General features: G+C 42.8%; 1 protein-coding gene across 4 annotated transcripts in view; it reads left to right on the plus strand.

The window, feature by feature from the left end:
* mgat4c (mgat4 family member C) overlaps positions 1-13,296 on the plus strand; it is a 99,754-nt gene that overhangs the window by 22,167 nt on the left and 64,291 nt on the right. Inside the window, exon 1 of one of the 4 annotated variants that reach the window (XM_076733868.1) lies at positions 5,335-5,397. The exons of the other annotated variants lie outside the window; for them this stretch is intronic. The gene's annotated coding sequence lies outside the window, so the exon portion shown is untranslated. Of the gene's footprint in view, positions 1-5,334; positions 5,398-13,296 lie in introns of those variants that run through there. 4 annotated transcript variants of the gene reach the window in all.

A 13,296-nucleotide genomic window follows, 5' to 3' on the forward strand; every position in this document is an offset into this window, starting at 1 on the left:
ACAAATAAACGCACCAAGCACATCAGTTAGTCAGTCAGCTGCTCGGTCAGGGTTTTAGGTGCGTGATACATTCACCGTTAGTCTTTAATGACGTCGTCCTCCTTGTTTCAAACCGGCTGGTCGGCTTCATTCTTCTGTTGCATGATCTCCCTTTTTCCACATGGGCTTCCCCTGATTCCCCAGAACTGGACACAGTAAATTGGTACAAATGTGCTGTCTGTCTGTCTGTCTGTCTGTCTGTCTGTGTTAGTTGTGTGATCAGCTGCCAATGGGTGTGACCTGCTGCAGTGCATGCTGGGTTAGGCTACAGTCTCTGCACGAGATAAGAGGCATAGAAAATGGATTGAAATATTGATGGATGGACGGGTGGATGGATGGATGGGTTTTGTTTCATGACAGTTAATTGGCATTCAGGGTAGTGTGCTCACCAAGTTCTCTTCAAGCTGGCGTATCTGGACGGGACAACAGATTTGGGATATGCAGCCAGAGGGATGGCAGGAACTTCAGTTAACAATTATTTTTATTATTGATTCAGTGATCGTCAGCATAAGTGAGCAATGCCAAGCAAATGTTCCCAGATCCGAACATGACATCTCCACATTGCTTGTTTTTGCGCAGTCCAGAATCCAAAGATTATTCCATTGACAATGATGTGAGACAGGCAAGCACACTGGAACCAGTAAACCAGTGAGCGTAGACGATTGGATTTCTTATTGATTGTCTGTCAATCAACAACAACACTATGGAGACAAAGTTGTCTCAGATATCAGCTCAGACTCAGCCTCACCCAGATGTCCCAGCATCCTTTTTAGTCCAGTTTAGATTAAAAAGATGTTTGTCCCTTCTGTCCCCGACATAAATAGAAGAGTGAAAAGCAGCTCTGAGGGTTCAGCTTAAGCACCATGGACAGTCCCGACCGAATGTGACCCGAGTCTGTCTGAGTGAAGCTGCACAGAAGGAGCTCCTGGAGAAAATTGAAGTCTTAAATAAACGTATTGATGAAATGTTAGTGGTGAAAAAACAGTTTGAGTTGTGTGTGTTTTTGTATCCGTGACTTTGGCATCCTTGTTAAGCTCTGTAATGTGAGTTTGGAGCACTTCACTGGATATGTAAAAGTTTTCAATTAAAAAGAAAAGCACTTTAATAGGTAAGTGGATAATGACTATCCACTTTTACTCACATCTGTTGCATTCTGTGCAAGCTGTGAAAATCCAGTTTTGTTTCATCATGAGCAGCTTCAGCGTTTTACACACACACACACACACACACACACACACACACAGAGTTGTATTTCAGTAAGTTGTATCTGCATGAAGGATGTTCACCTCACTTACAGGCTCGGTCCAGCCATAGGCAACCTATTAACATCCACTTTATCAGGGCTTTCATATTTCATGACCTAGTTCATCAAACTTTAATGCAGTCCTGCTTCTGCACATTTGTGTTTTTAGTGCAAAGTCATGTCTGAATTGAAAGCTTTACCTAGAAGACTCTTGCTGGAATCTTTACCACAGCTCCAAATGGAAATTCTAGATTTATTCTTCAGTGACCAGGTTATTCATGACCTCTCACGCATACACGCTCCCTGGCTATCCAAAAGATCTTGGATGGATTGTGGCTCGCGAAAGGACATCATTAGTGGTGCAAAATGATTTCACAGAGCCAAAAACCTGCTGAAAGCAGACGATGGGCCAAACGCCAGTGGTTTCTCTCTCTCTCTCTCTCTCTCTCTCTGCGGACATGACATTCAGGCTGCTGTGCCACATTAAAGTATGTCTGGGGTAATGTGCTGCCCTCAGATTGCCGGAGTCCTACTGAGCCTGTGGGACGCACGATTAGCCTGTGCCCAGACCTGATATGCAGTGACCAGAGCCAAGCGCTGATAGATGAATAGAAAGAGGAGACGGGGAGACGATTGGAAGGGAAAAGGATAAGCAGAGTACAGAGGTGTGTGTGCGTGTCCATAATATGCAGGAAACACTGTTATGGTTTCAGGGTGTTTATGTGCTGAAGCAGAATGCATTTTCCATTGAATTACTGGAACCCAAATGTTTTTCCAGTGACTGGTGCCACTATGGTTCCCTGTAAAAATGCATGCCAGTCCCTGAGAGGGCTCCATGTGAATGAAAAAGATTTTTAAAGGGGGTGACTCTGAATGTGGCAATCACTCTGGAAAAACAAAATGGCAGCGGTTAGCAGTTTGACCGAATGTACCGCTGCTGATTTCAATTTGACCTCCGTTCACCGTGCCACAGTTTGGATGGGTTTTCTACAGTAACGGAGCATGAATTGACACTTACCCTGCGAGCCACCGCTCTTATACTGTGCTCCCGGCATCCTTATTGCTTCCAGATGCACCCAAGATGTTTTTGAGCTTAAATCCTTTTGCAAAAGAAAAAAAAAAGAACAAAAAAACAAACATCTCATTTGGGGTCTAAAGCTCAAGCAAATGTTCGGTTTCCAAACTGCAGTCAGCGGTAGAGCTGTGTTTTTGTGCCTTTTGATGACATCACAGTGCACTCTTGGTTGTGTTGATAGCGGGCTTCGGCAGAGTTGCTCATGTTCACAAATATTGGTTGAAACTAGCCCAAAGGAAAAGCGCATGTGAGTCAGAAAAATGAGTGGAAATTCAGTTCTCCAGGCGGGATGAACTTGACATTCTCTTTCCAGTTTTTGAAGGAGGGAGAAATGTGTGTTTTGGGCTGCATAACTCACTGCAGAGGCTGCTGAAGTCACTGCTGTCCTAAAGGCACAATATTGTTACTGTGTGGAAGTCAGTGGCACGATACATAAAATACGGCTGCGTTGTAATGTATGTTTCGTGTATGTGGCGCTCTCTTACACCTTGAATGTTGAGTCTAGCCTGGAAAAACATCAAAGGTAGAGGAAATCTCACCTTTCTCAACACAGCAGGCCAAACAATCTGAAATCAGTCTCTCATTATATTCATTGCTCATTAATCGATTATTTATTGCTCAACTTTCCTGACCTCAAGGTCACATATTCAGATGTTTTGGTTCCACATTTTACTCAGTGTCTGTTCATGAAGTATGAAGGTTTTGGATGTCTAATCCACCAGTTGTCACTTGAAGTCATGCAGTCTGGTTGAATTATCTGTGTAGTGGTGCGACTCTAAACTAAAGGGCAGCAGATGTTGGTTGGCACTGGAAAGGGGATGTTGAAAAAGGCAGCGCTGTGGGCAGGAGTCCAGGCAGAAAGCGGGTGGTGTTCATGAGCAGAAATGTTTATGAAGGAGGAAAACACAAACCCCAGGATGTTAAACAAAAAGAGCTTAATATGGAAAAGCAAAAAGAAATCAAAAGCTGGAGCCCACAGCCTCTCAGCAAGCTGCAACCTGCACTTCTAATACTTCTAGATCATTTTACCTGCTCAGCCTCACCTCACCGAAGCCTGTCTGCTCAGGTAAGCACCAGGTGAGCAGCATAAGGAAACAAAAGCATTCATTGAAGATTCCTCTGTTACTGCTGCACAACAAAAGCACTTCTCACACATCACCACAGCAGGGCTGACCCCTTTCATAGACCTGCACGCCACAAATACAACTACACAGCTCAGACATGTGCTGCGTTGTGTGTATAATCTGACTGATAAATGAACACCTTAACTGAAATATTGGACTGAATGATTTCAGGTAAAACAGCCTGTTAATAATGCTTTTATACAACAAGTAGTCACTTTGCTGCACGGCACTCAAACCAAATATTTAATCATTCTTATAGTCTCAGATTTGGAGCTACAGTCCATATAGTGATTCGTAAGCACAGGAAGGTTTGTTTGTTGGTCAGTTCACAGTTCAGTAACTTACTTTTTCTGCTCATCAGCTTTGACGAAAGTCTGTTCCCGCGCAGACTTGACCCTCTTAACACGGCAATCTTCACTTAATTCCCTGCCATATTTCTCACTGTCACTATGCAGCTTGTGTTATGTTTGCGTTATCATCACAACATCCCTCTGTAGGCTTTGCCCATAAATATCATTTACGGGCTGTATACACAATGAGGCAGACAGGACAACACAAAAAACTGCTCCCATAGGGAACTGAAGAGAATAGCTGTTAAATGATCTGGCCTCCTCCAGGACAAGGCGGCATTCAATCACTGAAGACAGTCCAGCCCCGAGGAATATAGACAAACATATCACGTTATTGAGAGGAATAAGGTGAAATACATGGGGCTTCACAAACAAGGTTTACACTGCTCCCGTGACACCCTCCTACTGCCATCGTCACCCATTAATTATCAATGTGGACTCATAACATGGTTGATTAGTGCCTTAAATTGTCTCTGCAGCCATGGATCCACAGCCGTTTTCGCAGGGAAATTATGAACTCAATGAAAAGTGTGACAATCATGATGATTGATGGTGTTTGTTTTATTGGAGTCTGTTCATCTGCACTGGGCACGGGCAGGGTCCTTGGAGAGGGCCATCAGCGTGATGGCTGGAGTGCACACATCTTGTGACTCACAGTTCCCCAAAGCACTCACAGACTATAGCATTTAAAAAAAATAATAATAATAATAATAATAAAGGTACTATAATTAAACGACATTAAACCTTGGATAGGAGGCCCTGTAACAGATGTTTTGCCTCCATTTTGTGCAGCGGACCATTAAAACATCATATTCAGTGTATGCAAAAATCAAAACATGCAGATTCCACCAACTCGTTTCTGTCAGTTGCCACCGGCTGTTTCCTCGCCCAGCCTTCTCTGCGCATTTCATGACTGCAGAGTTTCAAAATAAAGTTCTCCCAGCTGGCCTAGACTGACGCTCCTACTCGACGAGCAGGACTTCTGCACTGGCGTGTCTTTCAGTGCCGATGACCACCACCGTCTGAGTGCCTCCTCACGCCTCATTGCCCTCTGGTGGTCCACACTGTGGTGACTGGAGCGCCACTTCTCTCCTCATCCCCATATCCACCTGTGGGGTGATTGAAACAAGAGTGAGCTCTTGTCAGGGCCTCGGCCACCATGTAATTGAATTCTACCTTGTTTCACAGAGTGCAACAAAGCATAGCACTGGATAGAGGGTAAATATACTCAGCACTTAGAGACAAACCCGGGCCATGACTGCTCAACAACAAACAGAGGCACAGGGTATTGCTTGGTATCATTTACAGACACAGTGCTACCATCGAAGTAAAATACTGGGGCTGCTGTCTGTGTGATTGCTTTGAGGCAGGGAGGAGGCCTTTTGCTGTGTCTCAGTGATGTGGTTTTCTCAGTGTATTCTTTTACATCCAAATGCATGCAACTGTGTGAATGGATTCACAACAACATCACTTAGTTAGCTTATCTGGCTTTACAGGAAGGTGTGCGTCAAACAGACAGCTACAAAAAATGACACCATGAAGTCCATCGTGGTCCTTGATGTCCAGGTGAGTGGACAGCATCATTCAAACAAAAGCAACACAATTACTTCCTGTATTATTAGCAGCAAAAACACAGATCAAATGTCCCTTAAGGATTATATATGTTTTAATTTGGATGGTAAGCTTACTTTTCCAACTTTTCCTTTACCATTGATACGACCTTCTTTTAACAATTGTTGTGGTTATTAATAAAATGTGCAAAGATAACTTATTCCCATATCTGGCACATGTACTTTATTCCAATTTCTGGCACCGCAGACGAACAGACACCCATGTTGCTATTAATCCTCAACAAGCACAAGTTGGCAACAGTAGCTCCGTCTGGTGGGCATGAATTCCCCCAACGTTAGCAGTGTGGTGGTTGACGGTGGACATATTTATTGCTTTTTAAACCAAAACTCGTACTGCTGATTAGCTTCCAGGTGTCTGTTCATTTCTTGTAATGATCAGTAGCCGGACACATTTGCATTACAATCCCTTTGTGTTAGGAGCTCTGTCTGATTTGGGATAATCACAAAAAGACCTTGTGTACCGTTAACGTTGGTCAACAGTTTCTTCTCTCAGCAGGAAAGAAATCAGACCTTTAAGTTGTGTTCAGTCAATATTGGCTGCGCTGTGTGCTATGATAGTATTGGTTATTTGTTAAAGAAACTTAAAGCAAGCTATGATTATGGCCATTAGCAAAACAGGGAGCGAGTGGTTTTTATACTTTGACATTGTAGAGCCCAATTAACGTCATGTCCTAGCCCGACAATGATGACACTCTAACCTTTACCATGCTGCCGAATCATGCAGCAGCCAAGTCACAGATATATAAACAAAAAAGGAAAAATCCTTTTCCACATAATTCTTGTTCCAGTCATTTAGAAAACATAACAGCTGACAGATGTCCTCTTAATGGGGCTGATTTTAGTCTTGACAAAAAAATCGCGCTTGTTTAAACAAGCCTGCATCTGCAAATCAGATGTGAAAAGAAGGTGTCAGACTTTGGTTCAGAGCGGGAAAGAAAAAAGGCTTTTGCTGTGTAATTGTTGGTTCAGTCTCTTCTTTTCCAATTTCCTCTGTGGCATCTCTGTTGGTGAGAAGGTGTGTGTCTTCTTTGCAGTTCTTAGTTTAAAAAGGGGTCCGAGGAGGCTCAACTCCAGTCTTTGGAGGGCAAATGGGATTACATTGTCGGGGCTGCTTCAAGGCATCACAGGCGTCACTTGACTGAGGCGGGCTCCAGTCGGTGGCCTATTTGCCGTCGGCTAATCTAAGGAGATGGATTCTCCGTGCAGGGTTCACTCCAGTACAGTTACTGTGCTTAATGGGTTTGACTCCCTAGGACATTGTTTCAATCTAAAGGTCATCATGGTCTTAGCTCAAGCCAAGCACCTCTCAACCCAGGCTGATTTGCTCCTCAACTACCCTTGCATAGTGTACTTCAAAGGACATTTTTCTGTTGGCACTTATTCACTAATTACAGGGGAGAACATGCATTAACTTTGTCCATTTCAACACACAGGCAGCATATCTTAAAAGGCTGCTAAAAGCACTAGAGATGCATCATCTTTTTGTTGTGCAGGCACTTTTCCAGGAATGCTTTTCCAGGAACTCGTGAACGTTAACTGCATATTTTGGTGACTCTGCTGTTCATCCAGCATTCAGTGGAGACAACCCATTCTTTTGGATCCCAGGGATGACCATCGTTAAGTTCTGCTTTCAAAAACGACCGAACAGTCCAGAAATCCCCTAAAAACTGACAAATCACAGTTTCCTAAAATTACATACTTAAACAATGATCAATGATGCAGAAAATACAGACCAGAGCTGTTAAACAATGAACATGTAAGTGAAACAAAAATCTTTTTTCCCTTCCACCAATAAATACTGTGACTTTTGGGCCACTGATCAGACTAAATTTACAATACAGCACTCATTTCACACAAAGGAAAATGCTGTTTGTCCAAACTAGCTCACAAACTGAAGTGAAGTCCAGCTGGTCGTTAAAAATGCCAGAGCTTTCATCCATGACCAGTCACATCAGGTATCTGAAGTTCATCAGAGGGAAATTAATGCAAAACTCCAATATACTAATAATTATATGCCCCTTCCATGTTAGGATTTCATAAAGGGCCAGAAATAATCAGGTGTAGCGATGCTGAACATGACTGACTGGTCGAACACAAAGCACACAACGTAAACACTGACGTGCACATGTTCATTCAGACGGCAAACCGGCTCTGTCTGTGTCAAAATCAGGACACAGGATGGGAATTTTCTGTAGCTAGTCTAAAAATAGGTAAAGTAAAAACAGAGAGAGAGAGTTAATGAGGAAGAAACAGAGGGAGCGAGATATTTGCTAATTCTTGACAGAGCTGCTATGCTGGAGTGTTTCAGTGAGCACTAGGGTTCCCTGTTCAACCAGTCCCTGCCTTCAAAAACCCTGTCTTTTGATTGTTCATTGTGTTTTTGATGGTCAGCCCTCTTATTTTGTTCCTTCCTGTGTTGATGAAGTTTGCAGAGCTCTTCTTTCATTAGACACCAGAAACCTGCAAGTCCAGATAATCTGGAAGCTCGCTTTTTAAAACACGCAGATGATTTTATTGCATCTTTACGCTAACTCTCCCTCAAAATGTCATCCCAAAAATGTGGGAATCTGCCAGTGTTTTCCCTCTGTTAAATGAGAGGGGGGCCCTACATCACATCACTCAACAACTGCATAGGTCTATTTTCCAACTTACCTGTCTTCTCGATGGTCCTTAAGGAAAGGGAAATGAACAGCTGAAGGAGTTCTCGAGTGATAATAATATTCCCTCATTGTCAAAGTCTGGCTTCAGGAAACAACATATCACTGTCACAGCACCCGTAAAGGTTAACGATATAGTTGAGTCACTGGATCACTGGATCTTTTTATCAATCTCGCAAACGGATCAATATTGGGTTGTCTGAGCAGGCTGGTTTGAAAGTTACCTCTCTGAAAGGACACAATATGTCAAATTTGATGCCATTTCCTCCAGTGTACTACATGTTGCATCAGGGGCTCCTCAGAGTTCATTTCTGGGTCCACTTTTGTTTACTATCTATGTTAACAGCCTGGGTCAAAATATTCCTAATGCACAGTTTCATTTTTACGTCGATGATACCATCATTTACTGCTGTGGTGCCACCGTTAATCAACCACTTGAGTATTTGCAGTCCACCTTTTGTATTGTGGCTTCTCCTTCTGACACTGTATCCTTGCAGGGCTGCTTTTCCCATGCTGCCAGGAAAATTAGTTGAGGTGACGTTCCTTCACTTGCTTGACTGGTGATCTGTTGTACATGCATGCCTTTGCCCAATACTTGCATCAGCTGTGTACCACCATGCTTTGAGGTTTGTCACAGGCTGCAAAGCTCTCGCTCACCATTACACCCCATACACCAGACTTCAGTGGCCTTCATTGGCCTTGCATAGACTCACTCACTGGTATTTATTTATAGATCCATCCATGCACTACTCCCTCCTTTTTGTGGGTGTATCTCACTTAAAACTAGTAACTATTTTTTACCCTGAAATGATACCCTCTTACTGTCTGTCCCCAAGCTTCACACTGAAATGGGCTAACAGGCCTTCATGTTCTCTTCCCCTGCAGCCTGGAATCACTTGCAGACAGATCTGCAGCTAGAGGCTGATCCCAATCAGCGCATGTACACATGCAGTGAAGGGTTTGGTGACAAATTTCAATTGATTTCAATGTTCACCTGTATGTGGTATGAGGCACTGTTATGCTCTTTAATGCTGTTATCTTGACCAGGGCTCCATTGACAAGGAGATTTTATGATCTCAGTGGGACTTACCTGGTTAAATAAAGATTTAACAATAATAAATAATGAATTCAAGGCCGGTTTACCACCTGGGCAAGGCGAGCATCTGCCTTTGGGCCCCAGACAGTTATAAAACACAATAAAACACTGAATAGTAATGGCCCTGAGGAAGTCCCTGCATGTTTTACATAACTTTTAAGCCCTCTCTTGTAGAGGAGCTTATCAAAATAAAGTGTTAATATTATGCTCACATGGATCATATTCTTAAATTAATTTGTGCTTAATCAAATGATCACAAAGTAAAAATGAACAAACAGCTGGTTGGTTTCTGGACGAAGAGGGATGGGAGAGTGTGGACTGAATTAGGAGAGTATTTCTCCTTTGCAGGAAGGATTCTTGCCTTTCTGGCATTTCCAATTTTGTGAGTTGCTGTAATTCCTCAGACTATTTGGTCAAAATTGCCAGCAGTCAAAAAACGAACAATCCAAAATCAGTGAAGTTTAGTATGTTGGAACTTCACTGTACTGTGCAGCTCTTCACTGGGGCCCTCTCTTTGTCAGTAGCCCTCCTATGCAAGCACACCAATGGACTGCAGGTGCATTGCTCTTCTCCCAGCAGTCTCTCACCACAGGAAACTCTGTAACCTGCTGCTTGGTGACAGAATTTGACTGCTTCCTGCCACGCTGAGGTTTCATGTCACCTCCAAGGTGACAGGTGGCTCATCAGGCCTCAGATAAGACTCTTACAGAGTCCGCGTGCCCGCTCTAATTTATCTAAGGGATTTCTTGTGCTGCATATTTTTGTTCTTTGAGCAGTCAAGCATTAAATTGCTTTCCACTGGGAACAGCTCGTATGCCGGGGTCGCCAAAGCTGTGGCTGGTTTCCAGTGAGATGGTTTAGCAGCAAAGCCAACACCGTAATTAGGGTCACCCAGCTTTGGAGCTGTCGGTGGGCCAAAGGGTCGTGCCGGCTGCACAGTGCGTTTGAAAGTCACAACAAAGCTGGAGAATGGTAAGGCATCACTTCATAGATCATAAATCAACAGCACTTAGGTGGCACATCATCAAAAAATTGGGTCTTTTTCTTAAGGGACCAGCTCTGAAAAAAGTAAATGTTTAAAAAAAAAAAAACCTTCCTGAAATTCATTACTTTGCTTTGGGGAATTATACGGAAAATGCAGCTAGAAAATATGGCACACTGTAACTCTTAGAAGTGCAAAGACAAAGGAAGATGTGGAGAGATAGGCGCAGGGAATGGGCAGTGAAAGCCCCATGCATAACGAGTTGTCAGCTTTGTCTCATCATGCCAGAAGCTGACTTCAGCAGCCTTTGCTGTTTGAGCTTTCAGTAAAGCCTCCTGCCTATACAGCGTGCCTCCCCAAATGTAGCCTGTGGTGTTTTCATAAGGAGGCTGCGCAGCATGTGTCCATCTGCAAAGAGCTCTCCAGTGTGTCCAGTGGTGGAGTGAGGAAAAAAAAACTCCAGGGAGCTCTTTTCAGCTCGCAGTATTCTCTTTGGCATCGCAGAGTGTAAATGCCTGTGAGAAAAATGCAGAGAGGAAACATTTGGACAGCTGCTCGGCAGAATTTACCGATGTCTTTGGTACGTTGTGACATGTGATTTCTGTGTGAAAACATGAAAGCTTGACCATGAGGGCTAAAGGGATGCTGAAACTCCCAGACATACTTCAAGTGTGTACTAACATGGGATTCCGAGTGAAATTTGCCTCTATTGTGCATGAGCTATTTTTGCTTCTTGGCTTTTTATGAAGCTAAATCTCTGGTAGAAATGCAAGTGGCTTCATCACTGATTAATTAGATTTCATACTGAACTGCACAGCACATACTGTACTGAATCTGGTTAGAAGCTCAGCACAGTGTACTAACTGACAAGTCTTTCAAGCCAGAGCAATAAGGACTCCCTATCCATTTTATGCTGAGGCATGACAATTTTCCTGTGCATTATAGACGGCAGTTTTACTCCCCTTTTAGCCTGTATTTAACTGGGAAGGTTAGCCGAGAAATAATTTCTTTGTCAGGCTTGAAGGCAGAGAGAGGCATGCAGGAGCAGTCGCTGCTACTGAGCAGCTTTGGTGGTTTAAGTGCTTTGCTCAAAAGCACTTCAGCCGTAATTATTTCATAAGATTCTGGTCTCACTAAATTGAAATGAGTACAGTGTTTTGGGTGCAAAAGATTTATGTGGCGAGATAACGATTAGGGGCTTCACACGGACATATTGCACTGAAAATGCATGTGGAGAATGGGCAGAAAAGGGTTTTTACTTTAACACAGGCACATGTCTAGAAATGAAATTTGCTGGGCTGCGGTTGCAACATGGGAAGTCAAGTACAAAATGAACTTGGCATTTAAGTTGTGGAGTCAGAGCACTGTTGCTGGGCAAGTGAAAACAAAAATAGATGCAAGCTTGTTCCCTTTTCGAAAACGGTAGATGATTTGGTGTTTTTTGAACTTCAACATTTTGTTAACAACGAGAAAAGACGGCAGCAACAAAGTCCTTAAAACTCCCTAAACACGGCACCAGTCGAGGGTACCAGTCGGTTCTTGAGGATCCAGTTGAGAAACATGTCCTGTAATCTGCCTTTGAGCACTTTCAGGGTGTTTCCTTCGGTTGCCTCCATAGAAACCTTCCAATTTTTGTGTAATTTTCCTCATCTGAAGACCGCCTTTGCCATCACCTTTTATAATGTAGTATAGATGTATCATCATTTCTCACATCATGCTCGAAAGAACCTTTTGGGATCCGTGCGGGTCTACGTGATGATGAGGTGTAACTTGTTTTTATGTGACCGAACAAAGCAGACCGTCCTGGGTTTGTTATAACCTTTATTCTTTGTGTGAGGAAACAAACCATGTTGCCTCACTCGTCTGCTGCAATTGAATTAAATCCAGAATGGCCAATAAGTTGGAGAAATTGTAGATGATTTAGTGTAAAAAATGAATGACTGGGCTGGTTGAACAAACAAAGTTGCAGCTGTAAACGCAGCCATTCGCCCCTGCACACCACTCAAAATCAGGTGAAAGACCTATTCCTCAGTTCCACCGTGCTCAAGCTCAGGGACTGAGCTTAAAACATGTTATCGACTCTCAGAAGAACCAGAGCACTGCAGTCCAATGTAAATTTAAAACTATTGTGTTTTCTCTGGCAGCTCCTTGTTGAATTATTTATCCGTTCATTTTGAACCAGTGTTGAGAATTGTGATTAACTGCGGCTGTTTTCTTTTACCTTGAAAAATTTAATTATGACAAAAAAGCAGTGTCACTGTTTATCTTCAGCAGTTATGTGGTACTGGATGGTAAATAGGTGCTTATATAAAGCAGTCCCTTCCTGAGTGGCTTGCTAAAATTAAGCAGCATCAAGGGAGTAGCTATTTATTTTTGCTTTCGTACTCACACATCTACACACCCACGCACATATGTCCTTGTAATGCACGGTGACAGTAATGGAGAATTTAATGTCTGGGGAAATAGATAAACAAAAGAGATTACTTTGCATTTCGCGTTTTTATAAGGTTGCGAGTGCATTACTTTAGGCAGCCAGATCTTGTGAACTTCAACAGATCTTGGGAATTATATGGACCATTTTATAATGAACCACTATATAAATGAAGTCTGCAGACCAAGTCTCCGCCTCTGTTGTTGCTCTGTTGTTTTAAAATCATCCATTCACACAGATCTTGATAGTACTGGATGTTGATCATGATAGATTGTCGTTTTAATTTTGGTTGATGTGTCCTGTGAAAGGAGATAAAGTGATGATTTTTGACTTTGACTTGATTGTACAAGATCTCATCCTTTGATTTGGTCCTTTGATCGAATTAGGGAACGTATATTGATTTGTGGTTGCAAGTGAAACTTCTTTCCCGATTGACTGAATCTTAGTGTCTTAGATGCTCTCTTTACATGCAAAATGTCTATCAAGTCTGCCGGGGGCAGCAACCTTTTAAGGAACTTGCATTTTTCAGCATTTTCCACAGACTGTCTCCCATAAACCTAAATGTGACTGGTCATATTTAGGTCCAGTGCTGCAGACGTCAGATATGTTATTTATCTCCTCCATATTTAATGAGGAGTCACCCTGGGAAGCAGATGGTACATTCGCTG

The sequence above is a fragment of the Chaetodon auriga genome, chromosome 6 (genome assembly GCF_051107435.1).
Source record: "Chaetodon auriga isolate fChaAug3 chromosome 6, fChaAug3.hap1, whole genome shotgun sequence".
NCBI classification, from domain to species: Eukaryota; Metazoa; Chordata; class Actinopteri; order Chaetodontiformes; family Chaetodontidae; genus Chaetodon; species Chaetodon auriga.